Source organism: Musca domestica, unplaced genomic scaffold (assembly GCF_030504385.1).
Source record: "Musca domestica strain aabys unplaced genomic scaffold, Musca_domestica.polishedcontigs.V.1.1 27, whole genome shotgun sequence".
Classification (NCBI taxonomy): Eukaryota; Metazoa; Arthropoda; class Insecta; order Diptera; family Muscidae; genus Musca; species Musca domestica.
In genome coordinates, this window is record NW_026712286.1 from 8,822,658 (window position 1) to 8,843,465 (window position 20,808).

General features: G+C 33.4%; 1 protein-coding gene and 1 long non-coding RNA gene across 6 annotated transcripts in view; both read right to left on the reverse strand.

Moving 5' to 3' along the window:
• Positions 1 to 20,808, reverse strand: part of LOC101901187 (chromodomain-helicase-DNA-binding protein Mi-2 homolog) — a 49,275-nt gene that overhangs the window by 23,315 nt on the left and 5,152 nt on the right. The window lies entirely within an intron of this gene.
• Positions 1 to 20,808, reverse strand: part of LOC101900894 (RNA polymerase II elongation factor Ell) — a 31,451-nt gene that overhangs the window by 8,827 nt on the left and 1,816 nt on the right. The window contains exons 1-2 of one of the 4 annotated variants that reach the window (XR_002194299.2): positions 4,785 to 4,968; positions 3,324 to 3,868 (exon numbers count right to left, since the gene is read on the reverse strand). This is a non-coding gene — a long non-coding RNA (RNA polymerase II elongation factor Ell). Of the gene's footprint in view, positions 1 to 3,323; positions 3,869 to 4,033; positions 4,584 to 4,784; positions 4,969 to 20,808 lie in introns of those variants that run through there. The other 3 variants (XR_002194298.2, XR_002194297.2, XR_225522.4) reach the window with 3 other exon arrangements.

Here is a 20,808-nt window from a genome sequence, read left to right on the forward strand (position 1 = left end):
AAACGAGAGTTGTGGCTGACTAGGAGAGGGGGAGTGACGATGATTCAAACAAAACAACAACAACAACAACAAAAAGTAGCAATTTCTATTTTTTATAGGTACCTAGTTAAATAATAATTTTTGGTTAATGAATTGGGTTAAGGTAGGCATGAACGACGTCGTGGTGGATAGTAAAACATATTGAATTTTGAATGTTTTTGCTTTTTTATGGAATTCACTCTGCTATTCGTTTAATTTTATTTTAGTTGGTCATTTTTCGTTTCTTTGCCTTCATTTTTTTTAGTTATTCACTAGTGTGTGTGTGTGCATGTGTAATGTGTGTATTGGTTATATTAAACGAGTTTTTTTTTTTTTTCAACGAACCTGTAGTTGTGCGATATTTGGTTAAATGGGGGAGGGAGGGGTCTACTAACCCTACATAATATTATTAATACTATATGCAGAGTTTATTTATGATATGTCCCTTAAAATTGTTTATTTTGCCACATGTTGCATCTAAGGTACCCCACTTAGGGGGGCGCTATACGTTGCCGCCGCCGTTTGGTGAATACTACTCTGTGGTGTATAATCTGACAGTAGAATTCTTAGCATCCTCTCTTTTTGCATAAAAATGACAAATTGCAAAGAAAAATAAAATATGTAGTAATTTATAGTATATATTACGAATTGCTTTTTCTCCTACTTCTGCGTAAGCCTCGGATGCAAGACGCCTTATAAACAATCCCAACTATGAAGAATTATGCCGTTTTATTGTTTTCCACTACTTCTTCCTTCCTCTTTTTCTTAATCATAAACTACACACATATGCAGATTGTTTTGTGTAACCACCAACCAGCGCAACAATCAAATATCCATCCATATAATGGTCATAATACTCTCAATAACAACAACAACAACAAACAATACCACATACTAATAAATATATAATATTCATTCATGTTAAGGTACAACAAACAAATGTCGTCTGTCGCGTCCATATGTGTGTACGTTTTGTGTTTGTACATGTGGGTATGTGGTATGGATGAACGGTCGGGTCGGTGGTACATGGGTACGTGAGCTGTATCACTTGCCCGAAATTGATCATAGCAGAAACACACAAAATAAAACAAACTCACAACGTAACACCAACGTTGACGTTGTGATGGTGGTGGTAGAATTTTGTTAATTTCTATTCAGCTGCTTCTGCTCCTTTTGTTATTCAAGTGGAAAGAGGTAACACAAAAAATGTATAAAGAAACGATGACAGCCAACGACGACAACTTTGCAGTTTATTTTCTGTTTTTTTTTTCTTCTTCTTCGGCTCTCAATTTTATCACTCTCACTACCATCACATCAATAAAAAATAAAGAGAATATGACAAATGTCAAATGCAGTTTTTGATGGTATTGTAAGGCGGTTTTGATTTGATGGAAAGTGATATAGATTTCACAAATGCATATATATGTGTGTGTATTGATAATTATATAAACTTGTAGATTATTTATTTACAAAAACAACACAGTTTTCAATAAATAAATCAAAAATTTTTGCAGGTAACATGAACTTGATATGAAGAAAATCAGCTGATCCTACATGTATTTGTGGGCGGTTTGTCTGTCAATCACAGTGAACGTTAAGCGTTAACGCACAATGCAGATAAATAACGTTTGGCGTTATTTTTGCCAAAGCATTAATACTCAGTTTTTTATTTTAATTTAGATCAAAAAACATGTGGTATGTGGGCAAGATATTGGAACATCAACGATTTGTGAATAATTCTGATAAATAAAATCTGATGTGCGGATTGAATTTGAATGCCAAAAAATAGTGTGATTTTTTATATTTGGCTGGAAAACCACAATAGGCTAGCGTTAGAGCACTCCAGCATTTACATATGAATAAATCTTTTGTGTCTCGTCCATCGCTGGTTACCGTGATACTGGTAACCATGCCCAACGTCAAGGAAGTGGAATCAGCAGAATGGTTCGAAAAGTAAAGAAGCCACTTGATCGAAATCCGCGTCGCAGTGGTCGAAAAATGGCTCGTGAGCTGAACATATCGCAATATTCCATTCGGCAAATATTGAAAATGAGCTCGGGGTGGTAAAGCTATTGAAATTCCAAAAAAGTGCAAGAACTTACACCGCAATAGAAAGAAAATAGATTCAAAAGAGCGGGCCACCATAACAGCCGATGGTGGCTCTCCGCTCATATTAATCGACCGTGGCATCAAAATAAATACCCAATATTATCGCGAAAATATTCTGAAGGGTGTATTAAAGCCTTGGGCACGCAAACATTTTGGCCGCAGTCCTTGGACATTCCAACAGGACTCCATCGCACTCAGCACGCGCCATGAATGGTTACAACATGAGGTTCCTCGCTTCATTTTCAGCCCAACAAAATCTCCGGATACCTTTCCGTTGGACTATTGTGTTTGGAGTATTTTGAAAAGCAAGGTTGGCACTAAAAAAATATCAAAGTGTCGAGCACATCGCCGGGAATGGGCAAAAATACTGCAGAGCAACATTTGGGCAGCGTGTGACGGTTTCAATGGCCGTTTGAAGGCCATATATCGTGCCAAAGGTGACCAATTCGAACCAATCTTAACTTATTCTAAAATTTGATGCTACTTCCGAAATTTTTTGCTTTCATTTAAAAAAAAAAATTAAAAAAAAATGTAAACATTATGGCGTTTGACTTTGTTGAATATTTTTTTTATCTCACCCTGTATTTGCAAAGTCACACGCTACACAGGAGTATTTCCATGAAGTTATTGGTTTCTATGTCATTATTTTACATAAAAATATTGAATTCACCTAAATCAAGGACAACAAAGGTAGTTTTTTTTTTACTTTTACTTTATGGATGAAAATTTTAAAAATTCTGCATCTCCTATAGGTGTATATTTCCTAAATTTTTCCTTTTTTTGTATCGCTATAATTTCTAATTACTTAAAATGATTAATGTTTATATTTTATTATTAATTTTCTGTCAAACCACCACTTTACGCGAAACGCTTTAGGCTGGAAGTTTTCATTTAAACTCAGTCCCATTGCAAATGCAACACTGTGACGCATACACTGTTCTATGTATGACAAAAGAGAATAAAGAGAATAGAAAAAAAAAACAGCTGTTCACTACAAATTCACCTGATAGACATTGTGAAGTATTTCTTTCAAACTAATAAATAAAAAGAATACAAAATTTAAGCAAATAATTGTATTAGTTATAAACAATTAACGCATGACGATGAAAATATTTTTCTTTCTTCAAATCGAGTAACTTTTTTGTGTAAATATTTTATTCCATACATAGGGGAGGGGAGAACGAACTAATGCTTACTCTTTTTCCTTCTAGATTGTTGGTTCGCTATGGATGTGTACTGCGATGTTGTGTTTGGCAGGCAGCAATATTTTTCAACTGCTGCAATTTCTAATGTTTGGTGTTGTTGTTGTTGTTATGCTATCGTTGTATCTGGTTACATTTTAGAGTAGTTGCTTTCCCTTTTTATTTTTCAATTACAAGGTTTTTTTTTGTTGGTGTTGTTGCTGTTTTCTGTGTTTTGTTGAAAATGCTCTTAAGATGATAATTTTGTAGGTGCTGTTGTTGTTGTTATTGTTGCGTTGATATTTATTTTTGGACGTGTTTTATGTTGAATTCCTCTTCAGCTTAATTTATTAGACCTTGCACAGATGATGACGTATATTGTTGTTGCTTTGCTGCCTAAGTAAATTGTTGTGAGAGGACGACGTTCATAAGGTTGTTGAGTAGAAGAAGAAGAAAAAATTCCATATATTGTTATTCACAACTTATTTTTGCTGCCAATATCTCTGACGTGTGTAATAGTAGATGATGGTGGTAGTAGATTGTGACAAAATTGATTTGAACTATAAATGAAAAACGTTGCTTATTAATCTGCACAAATATTATATATTTAATTTTTCTTCAATCACTTTAAATTTCATTTTTTTTTTTGTATTTCTTTTTGTTTTCCCCACACTTGTGTCATGTATTCGTTGTATATTTTTTTTTCTTGTTTCTCGTATTCTCACTTTTATCTGATAAGCTAGCTAGCCGCGCTGCTGTTTTGTATTAGATACTTTGATGGAATGTTTACGGAACTTGCAAATCTATTTTATGCTCTCACACTCTCTCAAAAATCTACTTTGGGCTCTCTTCTTCTCTTTTTTTACTTGACTTTTTCGTTCATATAGCACTTGCGTTTTCTATTGTTTTCTATGACACGAAGAGAACAATTCCGAACGATTTTGCCTTTTGTTTGCCAAGCAACAAGAGCGAGAGAGTGAGAGAGAAACTCAGCTGTTTTTGAAATGATCACTTTTTTGTGTCTTACTTCAACTCGTTGAAACTACCGTTGCTCGTTCGATTTCATAAAGAAAATGTATAAATTTCGTTGCTTTTTTATGTGTGCGCTGTCGTCGTCAATGTATTATTTCTTTTTTTTTTTAATTTTCCATTTATTTCACATTTGACATTTTTTCTTAATTTCCATAAAATTGTTGTCACATTTTGTTGGGTTTTTTTACTTCATCACTTTTTTTTTTTAAATAAAACTTTTCACTTGGTTTCACCTTGTTTTTTCTGAGATTGCGAGAAAAAATTCAATAGGCAGTTGGAAAAAAAATTAACAAATAATTTCTTTTCGTTCACATTTGCAATAATTTTATTTAAATTATTTATTTCTGCTACAAAGTTGTTGTTCTTTTTGTTGTAAAAAATCCAAAGATATTATTTTAAATTTGATTTTATTATTTTTTTTTAATAAAAAATTAGTCCACACACCATTATCACCTTAAACAGCAGAAACCACTCTGGCACCACTACCACCATTAATTGAACTGTTGAGTATCTCTGTCTGTCTGTCTGTCTCTGTATTATTCACCTCCCTTCTTTTTCCACTTTATTCGTACATCTTTTGCTTATGATTTGCTGTTTACTACTCGTCATTGTGTCGTCGTCGTTGTCGTTTCTCGCTACATTTTTTTCAAGAAATAAAAGAAAAAAAAAAAACGACACACACACCAACAACTCGACATCGACACAAGCAATTCAAAGCAAAATGAAAGCAAAAAAATGATACGAAACCCCACCAAAGCATACCACACAATAAGTTGTTCGTTGGGTTTTGCCTTTTCTTCTTCTTCTTGGTCGGTCGGTCGGTAGTCTGTCTGTATTATTTTTTTTTTTTTTGCTTTCAACCAGGATGTTATCGCTTTTATTACGTGGATTTCAACAAAACAAGTTTACATCAAACGAAACATAAACACACATTCATTGATTTTTGGTTGGCAAAAAAAAAAAACAGAAAAAAAAACTTTTGTCAATTCGTTACAATATTTCATAAGGTGGTTCGGTTCTTTTAACAGATTTCATCTTTTTGACAAAGCCATAATAATATAAAAACAACAAAATTTACTTATTTTCCTCCTTTATCTGTTTCAAGTAGTGAGAGAATGACAAGAAATAAGAGAGAGGCACAGAAGGAGTGAAGGGTGGGTGATGAGACGAGACGACACAACAACAGCAGTTGTCTGATTGCGCTGCTGCTGCTGATGGATAGAAGAGAAATCATCTACTCGTTAAGAATTACTCTCATTGCTACTCTCACAACACAACTTTGACAGAAATCAGCTGTTTGTTCTAATTGCCAACGCATACAACGTAGAACGGGAAAAATATACGGCGGCCACACATAAATGGCAACAATTAAATGAAAAAAAGAAAAGAATTTGCAAATTAGAAGAGTGAAGGGTTTGTATAAATTCCCTTTTATTCAATTGACAAGTACGGTGAAAATGCCAATGCCCAGGGATGGTTAGTCTGAATAGTACGATTTTGAATTGCAAGAAAAAAAAAATGATAAGCGGCCTTAAAACAAGTGAGAAACAAGTAACCAAAAACCAATTTCATTAGTTTACTTGCGGCAATTCTAAAATTCGATGTCGATTTAGCAATGTCCGTCCGTCTATCCGTCTGTGGAAATCACTCTAGCTTCCGAACAAAATAAAGTAGGTTGATAAAAATTTACTCAAATGTGTGTTATGTCTGCAGGACTTTTGGTATTGAAAATGGGCCATGTAGGTCCACGTTTTTGTATAGTCTCCATATAATGGTACCTCCCGATATTCGGTATTTTGGTGATTTAAGCGACATTATTCACCGGAAATGTTTCAAATTTGGTATTTGAACTTCGTCAGGGATGCTACAGCCTCTGACAGAAAATTGTCTGTTCAAGTCCACGTCTTCATGTAGCCCCAGTATAACGGAACCTCCCTATATTCGGAATTTTGATATCAGGGACATTATTCACCGGAATTATTTCAAATTTGGTATTTGAAGTTTGTCAGGGATGCTACAGCCTCTAACAGAAAATCGTCTGTGAAGGTCCACGTCTTCGTATAGCCCCAATATAAGGGTACCTCCCGATATTCGGTATTTTTATGATATTAGGGACATTTTTCACCGGAATTGCTTCAAATTTAGTATTTGAAGATCGTAACGGATGCTACAGCCTATGACAGAAAATTGTCTGTGCAGGAACACGTCTTCGTGTAGCCCCAATATAAGGGTACCTCCCGATATTGGGTATTTTTATGATTTCAGCGACATTATTAATCGGAATTGCTTCAAATTTGGTATTTGAAGATCGTAACGGATACTACAGCCTATGACAGAAAATAGTCTGTGCAAGTCCACGTCTTCGTATAGCCCTCATATAACGGTACCTCCTTATATTCGAATGATTTTAGCTACATTATTCATCGATTTTTTTATTCAAGTTTCGCATTTGAATATTGTATGCAGGTCCACGTCTTCGTATAGACCCTAATAAAACGCCTACATTCGGTAATTTTAAGATTTTAATAGAATTTTTAACGGATTTTATTTTTTTTTTTTTGAAAATTGCCAAAATCGTTCCAAATGGTGAAGGGTATTCAAAGATCGTCCCGGCCGAACTTACAGCTTTTTTACTTGTTTTTTTATGCTAAAACTTGAATGCCATCTACATAGAGAAGACAATGAAAAGAGATTGCCTTGTATTAATGCAAGAGAAGCAAGTGTAAAAGAGAACCATAAATATTGACGCAAGTAAAAATGCGTAGTCTAAATCTGGACTAAGAATTTTAAAATTGCTTCAAATTGTTGTTGTCATAAAATCCCAGTAGCCAGAGTTGGCAAGTCCAATTCACTAAAATCAGTGTATTTTCATATAAAAACTAGCATTCTTGGAGAAAAGGGGAATGCACGGAACTTGGAAAAAGTATAAAACACAGTAAATATTTTTTCCAAAAAAAGAAAATATTTTTGGTAGATTTTGATGACATTTGTTTATGTACCCCCCATCACAACATTTAAATAAAAAACAATTAAAATATCTGACAACAACAATAGAATTATACTCTCATATGGGTGGTAGTAGTGAGAGTAGTGCATACGTGTGTATGTACATGAAAGAGAAAAAAGGGGGCACGTTGTGGTTACTACGGCCCAATGCTACCACACACACACACACATATCTGTACATAAATATGTTTGCTAATAAAAAAAGTAAAAAGTAGGGGAACTTTTAGGAGTGTATACGTTATTCACATCATTGCTGCAGCTGACAGTGGGGTTGCTGCTGATAGCTAGTGTCCGCCTGTGCTTTCGTCAAAAATTCCTCTCGCCAATGAACTACATTTTTCTCATGAGTTTAGTTTTTTTGTTGTTGTTGTCAACAATAACTATATCAACGCCGTCGTCATCATCATCACCGCCACCACCACTGTTGTCGTTTGCACTATGAAGCAACACTGTCAACAACAACAGCAGTAGTAGGCAGTCAGGCAGGCAGCAGCAACAGCTCCCAGTGTACAACAAGACACGTTATAGAAAAACGCTTATCACGTTGCATTGCATTCAGTTACGTGCTAGGAATTTTTGAGAAGCAACGAATGGCAGACAGATTGACAAACAAACAAGTAGCAGCACAGCAGCAACAGCAAATTTTGATTCATCTTTTATTCTTGTATCTGTTTCTAGTTGTTGTTGTTTAATAAAATGTAGAGGTGGCTATTATAAAATTTTGTGTTAAAATGTCATAAATAAGTAGGTATGTTGTTGTTGTTTTCCTATTTCTTGCAAACAACAACGAACGAAAGGTTTATAAATATAAATGTGAATCAAATAGATATAAGATAAAATTAAAATAGATTGGGAATCATAAATTAGCTGATTGCTACTATTATTGACAGATAAACAAACAATTTAAAGAAATAATCAAAACAACCGTTGTTTTCAGTCTATCTCTCTCTCTCTCCGCCGAACGCAATCTATAATTGCAAGTGTAAGGTGGCATGGCGACACGTCAAACTGGGAATAATCTTTTGCAAATAAAACGAAATATAATTGAAAAAAAAAAAAAACAAATACGAGAATTTTTTTAAAGAACTTCAAAGAAAAAGAACTTGGTCCTTTACCAATAAATAGAAAATTAAAATAAGGTGGCATGGCGACACGTCAAACTGAGAATAGTCTTGCAAATAAAACGAAATATAATTGAAAAAAAAACAAATACGAGAATTTTTTTAAAGAACTTCAAAGAAAAAGAACTTGGTCCTTTACCAATAGACATAAACTAAAAAAAAGAATCTTTAAGTTCAAAATTGACTATGTCGGTGAGCATAAGTCTTTTGGTCGAATTTTACGAAAAAATCGGTCAGTGACTTATGTCAGACAGAAATCCTTTAGGCGTTGTACTAAATTTTTACCACAAAATAAAAGTCGCTCTAAGCTAATTTTTTATGGGAGTTGCCACATAATTCAAAAACAAAAAAGCTTAAATTTTATCAATCAATGCACCAATGCTTGGGAACATTGATATGTCAAAATTTTAAATTGTACACACCAGTGTGACAAAGTGTTGTCATTCAATAAAAATTGATAACACTGGCATGAGATGAAACAACTGCAACCAACTTCAGACTGCTGTCATTACCTAGCCACTCATCCGTCAGCTGTTAAAATTATTCCAGTGACAGCTCATTATATTTTTAAAAGCGTACAAAAGCATTTTGGTGAGAATTTTCCAGAAAAAAAAGTTATTCGTGATGGAATTTAAGAAGCGTGATAGTGTGATTTCTTTATATTTGGCTGGGAAAACCACAAGTGGGTATCGGAAGAGCACTCCAGCATTTAAATGTGAATAAATCTTTTGTGTCTCTTACCATCGCTCGTTACAGTGATACTGTGATATGTAGCGTAGCCCGAAAAGTAAAGAAGCGACTTCATCGAAACCCGCGTCGCAGTGGCCGAAAAATTTCTCGTGTGCTGAACATATCGCAATATTCCATTCGACAAAAAGTGCAAGAACTTACACCGCAACAGAGCTGCCTCGCTTGGCCGAAAGTGATGATCTGCCATTTTTTTATCTCACCCTCAATTACTGTGCCATGGGTTAAAGAACGTTTAGACTACTAAATTCACTCGATTTCAAATGTCAATTCCATAGCGTATACGTAACGTAAATCGTATTAATAAAATCAATTGGATATTTTTTGACGTATACGCTATGGAGTTTGACATTTGAGATCGATTGGATTTCTTACATCCAAAACGTACTTAAAAAAAAAACAAATTTTATCTGGGCAATGCTGAAGGTCAGCTGGGCAAAAAAAAATTCACACGGTCAATACTCATTCCTCATATCGAAAAAGTAAAACGTTTTAATTTGATAGAGCTTATCAAAAACTGCAGTATTTCGCAGTCATAAAACTAGACATATAAATGATTAAAAAATTTTGGAAGTTATAGCATCTATTTTCGACATTAGAGGGGGGCCAATCTATTTATCATGTGTGACGACGATGACAAATTAATACACTGACAACAATGTTAATGAATATAATAAAGCGCAAATTATTTGTAACAGAATTCTCTGTAGTGCGTAAAGCAATTCATTGGCGTCATTATCAAACACACCACAGATGTTTTTTTTGACGTATTAACAACAACAGGCAGCAGCAGTAACGGCCGCAGCATTCCGTATTAAAAGCCAGAAATGAGAGCGAGAGAGGGAGTCACCACATTCGATGATTGTTAACATTTTGTTGCCATGGTGTTTGTTTGTGGTGCTCGTCTATTTCAAGACCTACCTCCCCCCACCCAACAGCCTCCACGATTCTTAACCATATATTGCTCCGATAGAAAACAAAAACACACTCACTCACACACGCACACACATACACACACAAATACACATATTATCATAGAAAACACATTTCGAAATCTAATCTCGCTAACTACAATCTGGTTATGTTGCCATTTGAAAGGAAAACAAAAACAATAATAAAAACAAATATATATTATAATTTTTTCAAATATATTTTTGAGACTAATTTATATGAAAATAATTCAAAAATACTTTTAAAACCTCAAGATTAAGTCAATTTGTTAGAAGAAAAAACACAAAAACCTGTTGCGGCGATACGTTTCAAGTAGAGAGAGAGAGAGAGAGAGAGATACGTCACGTTTACGTTATGTGCCATGTCTTGCCGTTATCCAATATCTCTCACGTGTTGCAGCAATGGCAATCGAGTATTGGTGAGAATTTTGACAAATAATCATTATCATCAAAAGTGCGACCTTTTTAAAGGGCGTGTATACTACCTTCTTAAAAAGGGGTGATTTCCCAAATAAAATAAAATGATTTATAAATCTACTCTCCTCTGGATGATAAAACGCGAACAAATCACATTATTAAGATTACATAAAAAAAAAACAATTCGACAAGAAATGAAAATCTAAACCCAGAAAACATAAGAACGACAAAAAAAAATAATTTTGAATGAAAACGACGATTACACTGAACAAATAACCATGTCAAGCAAAGACAAAAAATTAAGAGAAAGAAACCCATTTTTAATAAGAGGACAGACACAAATAAATAAACTGAAAATGAATGAAACTATGCCAAGTTTGAAATGTACGACGACGAAATAATTATATACGCTGTCGCTCACACGCCTCCAAACGGTATTGAAAAACAAATTTAATGATCAATCAATTGTTGTCGTTGGTCTGGTGGTCGTTATTGTCGTATTGCACAAGTACGGTTTACAAACAATAGCCTTGTCTGGCTACTAAAACAATGTGGAACAAGTCGTCTGTAAACCAAAAAGTTCTGCAAAGAAAGCGAATCTATATAGAGCGAGAGAGAGAGAGAAATTTTGACATTTCTCTTAAGGAGAGGAGTTCATAAATTCTTGTCGGACAAATTTCACTTGCAATTCTTCTTCTTCTAATCATAATAATCCATCAGCTGATTTGGATTATCCAGTGATTTATTTAGGAAGAAATGTTACGAAATCGGAAATTCTTCCTCTTTTTTGTGTTCATTAAATCATAATTTTTTTTTGTTTTTTTTTTTTCTTTGTAGGACAAACAAATTGTTGTGCTTTGAAAAATCAGCCGATATTTTATGTTTTGTTTTTACGGCTCAATTTACGTTTTCAAGTATTTTGACTTCACTTACTAAACAATTTTTGAGGGAAAACAAGTAGACAGACCTAATATCCATCTGATTCATTTCATTTCGAAAAAACGATCACAATTCCATAAAAGAATAACACAATTGACAGCCATAATACCATAAATGTTTGAGCTATAAAAAACAGACACGCACTTCTTACATATTTACAATTGTCATCATAATACTACTTGAAGCAGAACTGGGATGGTTCTTTAGGAATTTTGTTTACTAAACAAAATATGAAACTGAAATCGAAAGTCTATACTTTCAGCTAATGTGTAAAGATGTTAAAGTATCTTTATAAGATAACCTTGTATAAGAAATAATGGGTACTTTAAATATCTTAACAAGCATTGAAAACATTTAAGTGAACTTTCAGATTTATTTAAATTTTTTACTCCTGGTCATTTAATATTTATTATTTTTCAACGAAATTTCCATTACAAAACAATAGCGGCAGTTTCATTTGCTTAATTGAATATGGCAACTCTTCTCCATTTTTTAATATTTGTTATTTTTCAAAGAAATTTCCATGACAAAACAATAGCGGCAGTTTCATTTGCTTAATTAGATATGGCAACTCTTCTCCTACAAACTCAAACTTGTCATTTTCCAAGTAAAAAATTATCTCATATCTTAAATAATTACGTATGACGAATGACAGATTTTACAAAAATAGCCAATTATATCTTATTTTTAGTTATCTGTTCCATATGTAATTAAGGCGTATTTCATGTATCTCTCTTGTGCATAAACATATAAAAAATGAGATTTTATATCCTTCCCTCCTCCTTGATGAATGGTGTTTTATTTTAAGTCAGTTTTTGAGGCTCAAGCCTCCAGAATAATCAGCTGAAAATTGTTGTCAAGCATAACAAGGCATAAAAATTACCCAACATTTGTTCGGATGTAAATGTAAATTTCTTGCCAGTTGTACGTTCACATCTAAGGAAGTAACTACAAAATGTATAAATTTGACCATAAAGGGATTGGTAAAATTAAGAAAGAAAAGTCATTTCAAACAAGCATTCCCTCACATCTTTGCATTTTCTGTAATTTAGCATATAAAATTTCACTGCATGGAAAGGAGGTTTCCATCTCTGATTTGTGTATGTACAATGGTTTTATAAATATAAATTTTGACGATAAGGTGTTGTGAAATGAATAATTTTGAAAAAAAAAAATTGTAAACATATAATTGCATGACTTTACCTTTATAATTCTACCATGGATATTACAATTGCAATTCTCCAACTTTAGCACTTGGCAATAACAAAACAAGAAAATTCAATATATCAAATAGTGTAAAGCGGCTTTAGCCATCACTTCCTGCCAAGTCAAAAAGCGTTCCTTAGTTTCCTAACAAATGCTGTCAAAGAAAAGCCTTGAATAGAAAACAATAACGGTGTCAGAAAATGACGGGAAAGGGAGTGCGAAAAGGTTTTTTTTTGATTGGTTGTTTTGTGCACTTGATATAAACAATATCACATAACCATTGGAAATGTGAATTAAAATCAAATCATCATCGGTGCACCAAAGACAATGGCGTTCCACCAACACACACATGTCAAGACGCCGTTGTTATCAAACACTTGAAGGCGGCGTTATTATTCATGCTAATCATTACAGAGACACATAATGTGTAACGGAAATATTTTAGGAAATTATTTTTCCCAAACCTTTGACATGTTCGTTCTCCTGTCAAGAAAACGCTGAATAATTAAAGAAAAAAATGTAAAACTAGTTCTACGTATATTTCTTTAGTTGTTGTTGTTCTTGTTGTAAAAATATAAATATAACAAGTGTAATTTGTACTAATAAACATAACACAAAGCGTCGTCGTATAGCCTTAAAGATATATATTTTTCGGTATACAGGCAGGCAGGCAGACGGCAGCCATCAAGAAAAGTTGCCTGGCCTGAACAAAGACTACAAACAAACGGAACGAACGAATGGCAAACATTTAAGGTTTAGTGGTCAGTATTGTGTATTATTGTTATTGTCTACTTTGTGTGTTTCTTTAACCTATTCGCGTTTTGGTTTTAATTTTTTTTAGTCTGAAATGATTTCAATATTTTCTTGTTATTTTATTTGGTTTGATTGCTGCTGTGAGCGCCCCACTACTTTGGTGTTTGTTGGCTATTTTGCTAGCTTTAAAACTCAAATAGAGAGAGAGAGAGAGGGAGAGACTCACACAACACTGCATAACCAGCCAGACCAGCAGACAAGATCAGTTCCCCGCCCGCCCTTCACACCCCCTGGCGCAGCACAGCTGGAATTATAATTGTTTGTTGCATACATGTATCAAAGTCATTGCATGTGCTTTGGTGTTGGTTAAAAAACAAAAACATAGGGAAATATTTGCGGTTGTGTCTAGTAGGACACAGCCTGCTTGCTGCTGCCTCCTGATTGACTGGTGTTGCTTGCTTGTTGGCTTAACTTATTCAGTGGTTTACTTTACTTGAGCTTAAATTAAAGTTATTTGTTGTTATTGGCGCTGGTGGCTTGACTGGTCGGTCGGTCGGCTGTCACAATGGCGGTAGCAGTTAACAGGGTGTACTATATATATAATAATAATAATAACAACAACAATGCTAAAACAACAGCTTAAACCAGCAGCAGCCACACACAATACTTTAATACTTTCACTTCTTGGCATTTTTGTTGTGTATTTGTATTTGCTCTGTGTGGCTCTGTTAGCATTGCACTGTTGTTGTTGTTGAAATTCAACAATAATATAGTATGCCACCACTGTGTGGTGGTAGTATTGTTGCTGTAGTTGTACACATAAATTGCCTGCCTTTACTTTGTTTTGATCACTACTCGCAGTTGTATTAGTTGTTATTGTTATTGTTTTTGTGAATGGCATTGCTTTTTTGTTTTGTGTGCTCATTTGCGTTCACGTTCAGGGTTGCCATTCAAAAAATACTAATGTGGATAGGCAGCCAATCAGAGTTGTATGAAGAAAAAACTCAAATAACATCAATATTGAAATTAAAAATTGAAAGAAACATTCCCAATTTAATGATATTTAATCACTCATGACGCCAAAATTCATATTGTGTAAAGCGGGCATAAGAAAACACTACAGAGTTGTGACGAACAACGCCGTTGTGCTCTTAAGCAGTCTGTATGACTGATATACAATTTTATTGCGATTATTTTTCAATGAAAGGATTTGGTATAAAATATATCTAAAATCAACCTTTTTATGGTTTATGATCTGAATGCTCAACGCCGTCACATAAAAACGTTTTATTTTATGATATAACACGCGGGTCACACTAAAGTGTCAGAGTCAGAAAAATTCTTAACGGCGTTATTTTTATGGCAAATGACAAAAAGCATTTTATATATATTTTCAAACATCACCAATTGAAAGCTTAGCTATAAATAATCGTAGTAAGATTTAAAAAGAGTAATTTCAAACGTTTTTTATAGAAGGTAAAGTCATGCAATTATATGTTTACAATTTTTTAAAATCAATTATTTGACAAGATCTCACTGTCAAAATGTATGTTTATGAATTCATTGGACATACACAAACCAGAGATGTGACAAGGTAAATTACAGAAAATGCAGAGATGGGCATGCTTATTTGAAATGAATCTACCTCCTGGCAGAAGAAAACAGGTAGTCGCATCGATACAGCTGCTGCGGCAATGAAAAGTCAAATCAATTTTGAATAAAAAATTATTTAAATTCGTTAATATTGTTGAAAAATATATATTGAACAACCTCCGATTGGTGTCGTATAAGAAAACATATAAAAATAAAATTATTTTTCAAAAAAGCAGTTTAAAAATTTTGACATATCACGCGTTGATGCATCTACCTATATTCTTCTACCATGATTTCCCTTCTTAAGTTTAGCATTGTCGCAAATAAAAGATTTTTCTCAATATTTTTTTGTAAAATATGCCATTTGCCATACGTAAGTATTTTAGGTATGACAATTATTTTTTATTTTTTTTAACTACAAGGTCGAGTTCGTGGAAAAGTGTTGCCATACACGATTTAGCAAATGTCATGGGTTGTCATGGGTAAAAGCTAATATAATAAGAAGGAAAATACGACAAAGAAGAAAAATACGACAAATTTTACACAAAACAGAGATGGGAAACTGTATTATATGCAGTGCAATGTGACAAGGTAAATTACAGAAAATGCAGAGATGGTCACCAATAAAAGATTTTTTGTAAAATATGCCATTTGTCATACGTAAATATCCTAGGTGTGAAAATAATTTTTATTTTTTAAAAATCACAAGGTCGAGTTCGTGGAAAAGTTTTGCCATATGCGATTTAACAGCAAAAGAGTGTACATCTAGTTTTTGCCATGGATAAAAGTATGGTAGAATTAAGAAGATAAAGTCACGTAATCATATATTTACATTTTTTTAAATTCATATTTCAATATTCATTTGACAACGTCTCATCATTATATCGATTAATCTATTGTATACTCAGAAATCAGAGATGGGAACCTGTTTTCTATGCAATGAAATGTTGCAAGGTAAATTACATAAAATGCAGAGATGGACATGCTTATTTGAAATGAATTTACACCTTCTTAATTTTACCATGGTCGCAAATAAAAGTTTTTTTTTTTAATATTTTTTTGAATAATATGCCATTTGTCATACGTAAAAATTTTAGGTATGAAAATATTTTTTTTTTAAATTCACAAGGTCGATTTCGTGGAAAAGTGTTGCCATAATTTTCGGTTTATCGAGTTTCCAAAAGCCGGAGAACGTAAGAGAACGAATCTAAAGAGAAAGCAATACAATTGTTTGCTCATCTCATGGTAGAAGAATACAGGTTAGTCGCATCGACACAGCTGCTGGGACAATGAACTGTCAAACAAATTATGGAATTGAAATTTTTGAATGAAAAATTATTCAAATTTGTAAAAAATTTTCAAATATGCATGTCATAATAACAAATACACTTATTTTTGAAAAAAAAAAAAAAATAAATAACATTTTAATTTTTTGACATATCACTGTTTCCAAGCGTTGATGCATCTACCTGTATTCTTCTACCATGGGTTATCTGAAGCGAATACTATGATTACATTATGCTGGATGAAATCGCAGCACACATTTCACATAAATCCTCCCCATACGAGAGTTTAATACCGCCAACAACCTTAAATGTGTAAACATGCTATAAGAAAATTCCTTATGTTGATATTAAAGCTATCAAAAAAATGGTAACGGTAAACAAAACAGTTTTTGGGTCACTTTTAATTGTCTATATCATAACATGCAGGCAACACTGGCTAAAATACAAAAAAAAAATGCTGCTTGTTGAATTGTGTTTTACTTCAATGTGAACAGTATAATAATAATAACAACAACAACAAAACTTTAGTGCGCTGCTGCGCTATATAACAGGCAAGGCAAGGTAGTCGCCGTAGTCAAAGGAATGGACAGACGGCGGTAGTAAAGCACCACACACACAAAAAATGATTGTTTTCATACTAAAGACGAAGACGACGGCGACGAAGAAGAAGAAGCAGACGGACAACAACGATAAAAAAAAATCAAGAAAACAAAATCAAAAATAACCATGCAAAGCTTTGAATGGTCATTTACTTTGGTCGTGATGTTCGGCAACAAGCAGATCGCTCTCATGTTGTTGTTGTTGCTGCTGCTGTGTACGGCACAAATCTAGAGATTTTTTATATATTTTTTAAATTATTATTGGATTGTCGAAAAATATAACATATTATATACAAAGAAATATACCTATGTATGCGTCAACTTTTTTTTGTAAATTTATTTTTAAAATATTTTTGATTATTTGCCGATAGCCATGTTTAGAGGTGTTTTTCATGTTTCGTTTCCGTCCAATATTGTGAATATTAATAGTTAAGACAATTGTTATATTTAATCCCCCCTAACGCCTATAGTAGTGGTGACCAAAAAATTCACATTTTTAATGCAGTCCATCATGGAAACACAGGGATGGAGAGTAAATCAAATGAGTTCATAAAAAACATTATTTATGTTCTCAATTCATTTAATTACGCCTACATGTCAAATAAATTGCGAGTTTATGTCGATATAAATTAAGTTTTATGAATTAAAAAATGGAAATCAAATGAAAGCTGCCTAAAATAATAAGGGCAGGCCACACGTCAAATTTTAAGATCTAATGATAAACGTAATTAATTAGTCTTCATGGCCACACGTTAATTTCACGATTTTCCTAAAATCAAAATACAAGGCCACTTTTCCAGTAAAAATCTTTCGCGTGCAGATTTTACAAAATGTTATCGAATGATATTCAGTAAAATTTGCAACAGCTGTTTCGAAAAAGGTATGCGGCGTTAGAATTTGTTTGAGTGTTTATTATCTCAAAACTTATTATATTATTGCCTGAAATTTGTAAAGATTTTTGCATCGGCCACATAACAGCTGGTTGACGCAATCAGCTGATGTTTTTGCATAATTTAACTGAGTCATTTTTTCCATTAAGATTTTGCAAACACTCAAATCAACTGTTAATATTTTTTCTCTTTATTCTCTCTCTCATTTATTAGACTTTTGAGTTATGGGGCAAAGGTGTGCTACAAACCTTTGTAAAATTAAGAAGTTAGTCATTACAAATTAGCACACCCATCTCTGCACTTTCTGTAATTTTTACGTTGTCAAATTTGAATCCCCCTCTGATTTGTGTACATATACAACGGATTTAAAAATATACATTCTGAAAAAGAGTTTTGTCAAATGAATAATTTAAAAAAAAAATGGAAATTTCATAACATTACTTTCTTAATTCCACACACAAAACTTAGTAATATTGAAACCTTTGTACCACTATTGCAGATTTCCTTCGGGTTTTTATTAATTTTTACCCAATTGTTGTGCTAACGTGGAACGTTTTTTCTTATAGTTTGATTAAAATTGGGCCCTCCCGTTTTAAGTCATTTTCCATGTCTGACAAATTACTGATAACCAGCTGATATAGTACACCCATGGGAGAATGTTTTCCGATGCAATAACGTCCGGAGATTGTTATAATGTGTGCTTTTCAAGAGTTTTAATCATTCCCAAAAACAGAGGCAATCTCATTTGCTATATCGAATATGGCAACCTTTTTGCCAACTAACGCAACCTTGACATCGTTCAAATTAAACACACTTTTCATACCTAAAATATTTACGTATGACAAATGGCAGTCTTTACAAAATAATACATAATCTCTTATTTGTGACGCTACTTCGCATCTAAAAATATTTTTTTCCATATCTCAGGAAGACGAATTTTAATTATTTCATTTTGATTCTTTTTTTGAAATAATATTTTCCCTATCTCTGGCAAATTCCTGTAATCAGTTGTAGATATCCAAAACATGGTTTTACCATATCAAAAATATTAAAATGTTTCGGTTTTTTTATTGTTTGTTTCTTTTTCTTCATGGTAGAATCAAGAAGGTAAAGTCATGCAATCATATGTTTACAATATTTTCAAAATTATTTATTTGACAACATCTCATTGTCAAAAATTATATTTTGAAATTTGACAAAGTAAATTACAGAAAATTTGGAGATGGATATTCATATCTGAAATGACTTAACATTTTAAATTTTGCTATGGTTTTCTCATACAATTCTTTCTAATTATTGTTTGAAACAATCATCTCCCATCTCTGGCCAATTACTGATAATCAGCTGTTAGGTAAAACCATAGTAGAAGAATACAGGTATATGCATCAGAGCACTTGGATATGTCAAAATGTCTCTGCAACAATAGAGTTATAAATGTTTTCTTATATAACAACTCCATTTCATGACTGTTATGTGCTTTCATGAAATTGTATTATGGCAAAACAATAAAGGATTCTTATCATTTGTTAAATCGAATATGGCAACTCGACCATGTCATATCTGCAATATTTACGTATGTCGAGTGGCATATTTTACAGAATAAAAAATTATCTTTTTCGCTGCGTTTGGCCGAAAAATGGCTCGTAAGCTGAACATAGCGCAATATTTCATTCCGCAAATATTGAAAAATGAGCTCTGGGTAAAGCCATTGAAAATCTAAAAAGTGCAAGAACTTACACCGCAACAGAAAGAAAATAGGCTCTAAAGAGTTGCATCGCTTTTCCGAAATTGGTGAACTGCCGACTTTGGTTTTCTCCGATGAGAAAACATTCGTTGTGCAGTCGAACAATGTAAACAAACAAAATGATCGTGTTTACTTGCCAAAGAGATCAGCTGCACCTTCGATTGTCCACCAGAACTCAAGGGTCGGCCATGGTGATGGCGTGGGCCGCTACTACCGTGGCATCAGAATAAATGCCGAATATTATCGTGATAATATTCTGGAGGGTGTATTATAGCCTTGGGCACGCAAACATTTTGGCCGCAAATCTTGGACATTCCAACATGACTCAGCACTCGGTACGCGCCAACCAAGAATGTTTACAAAATGAGGTTCCTCGCTTCATTTCCGTCGCACAATGGCCACGAAAATCTCCGGATAACAATCCGTTGAACTATGATGTCTGGAGTATTTTGCAAGGAAAGCAAGGTTGGCTCTAAAAAATACCAAAGTGGCAATCAAGCAAGCGCTTCGTCGGAATTGGACCAAAATACCGCAGAGCAACATTCGGGCAGCGTGTGGCGTTTTCATTGGCCGTTTGAAGGCCATAATTCGTGTCAAAAGTGACCAATCCAAAACAAATCTAAACATATTCTAAAATTTGAAGCTATTTCCGAAAGTTTTTGCTTTCATTCAATAAAAATTAAATATGATGTCATTTCCGACATTTTTGCTTTCATTCAATAAAATTTAGAAAAAAATCAAAAATTATGGCGTTTGACTTTGTTGCAGTTTTTTATCTTACCCTGTATTTCAATGATGCATTTTGTCCAGTCTTGTACGATATACGTGACGTATACGCTACGTAATTGGCATTAAAAATTGAATGGATTTAGTAGTGTAAACGTGCTCTAATGTAAACATAACATTATATCGAAAAAAGGTTTTACAGATCATTTTTCATCTTCTTTGTAGCTTTTTCGAAATGTCTAGAAAATAATGCCTTTATAATTTCCAGAGCATGAAAATTAATTGATGTTTTACCTATTTTTTATCTCTCCTTGGTAGTCATTACAACATATGTAGACTTTCCATCCCTGTCATATGTGACATATCATCAAACTCTGCTGCATGAATATTTCTACCAAGAGAGTGAGTGTCACAAAGAAATCTTTCCTGTTTTATTAAACAAATTAATTGGGTTATTAATTTCATGTGGATCATCAAGTCCCTAATAAAGG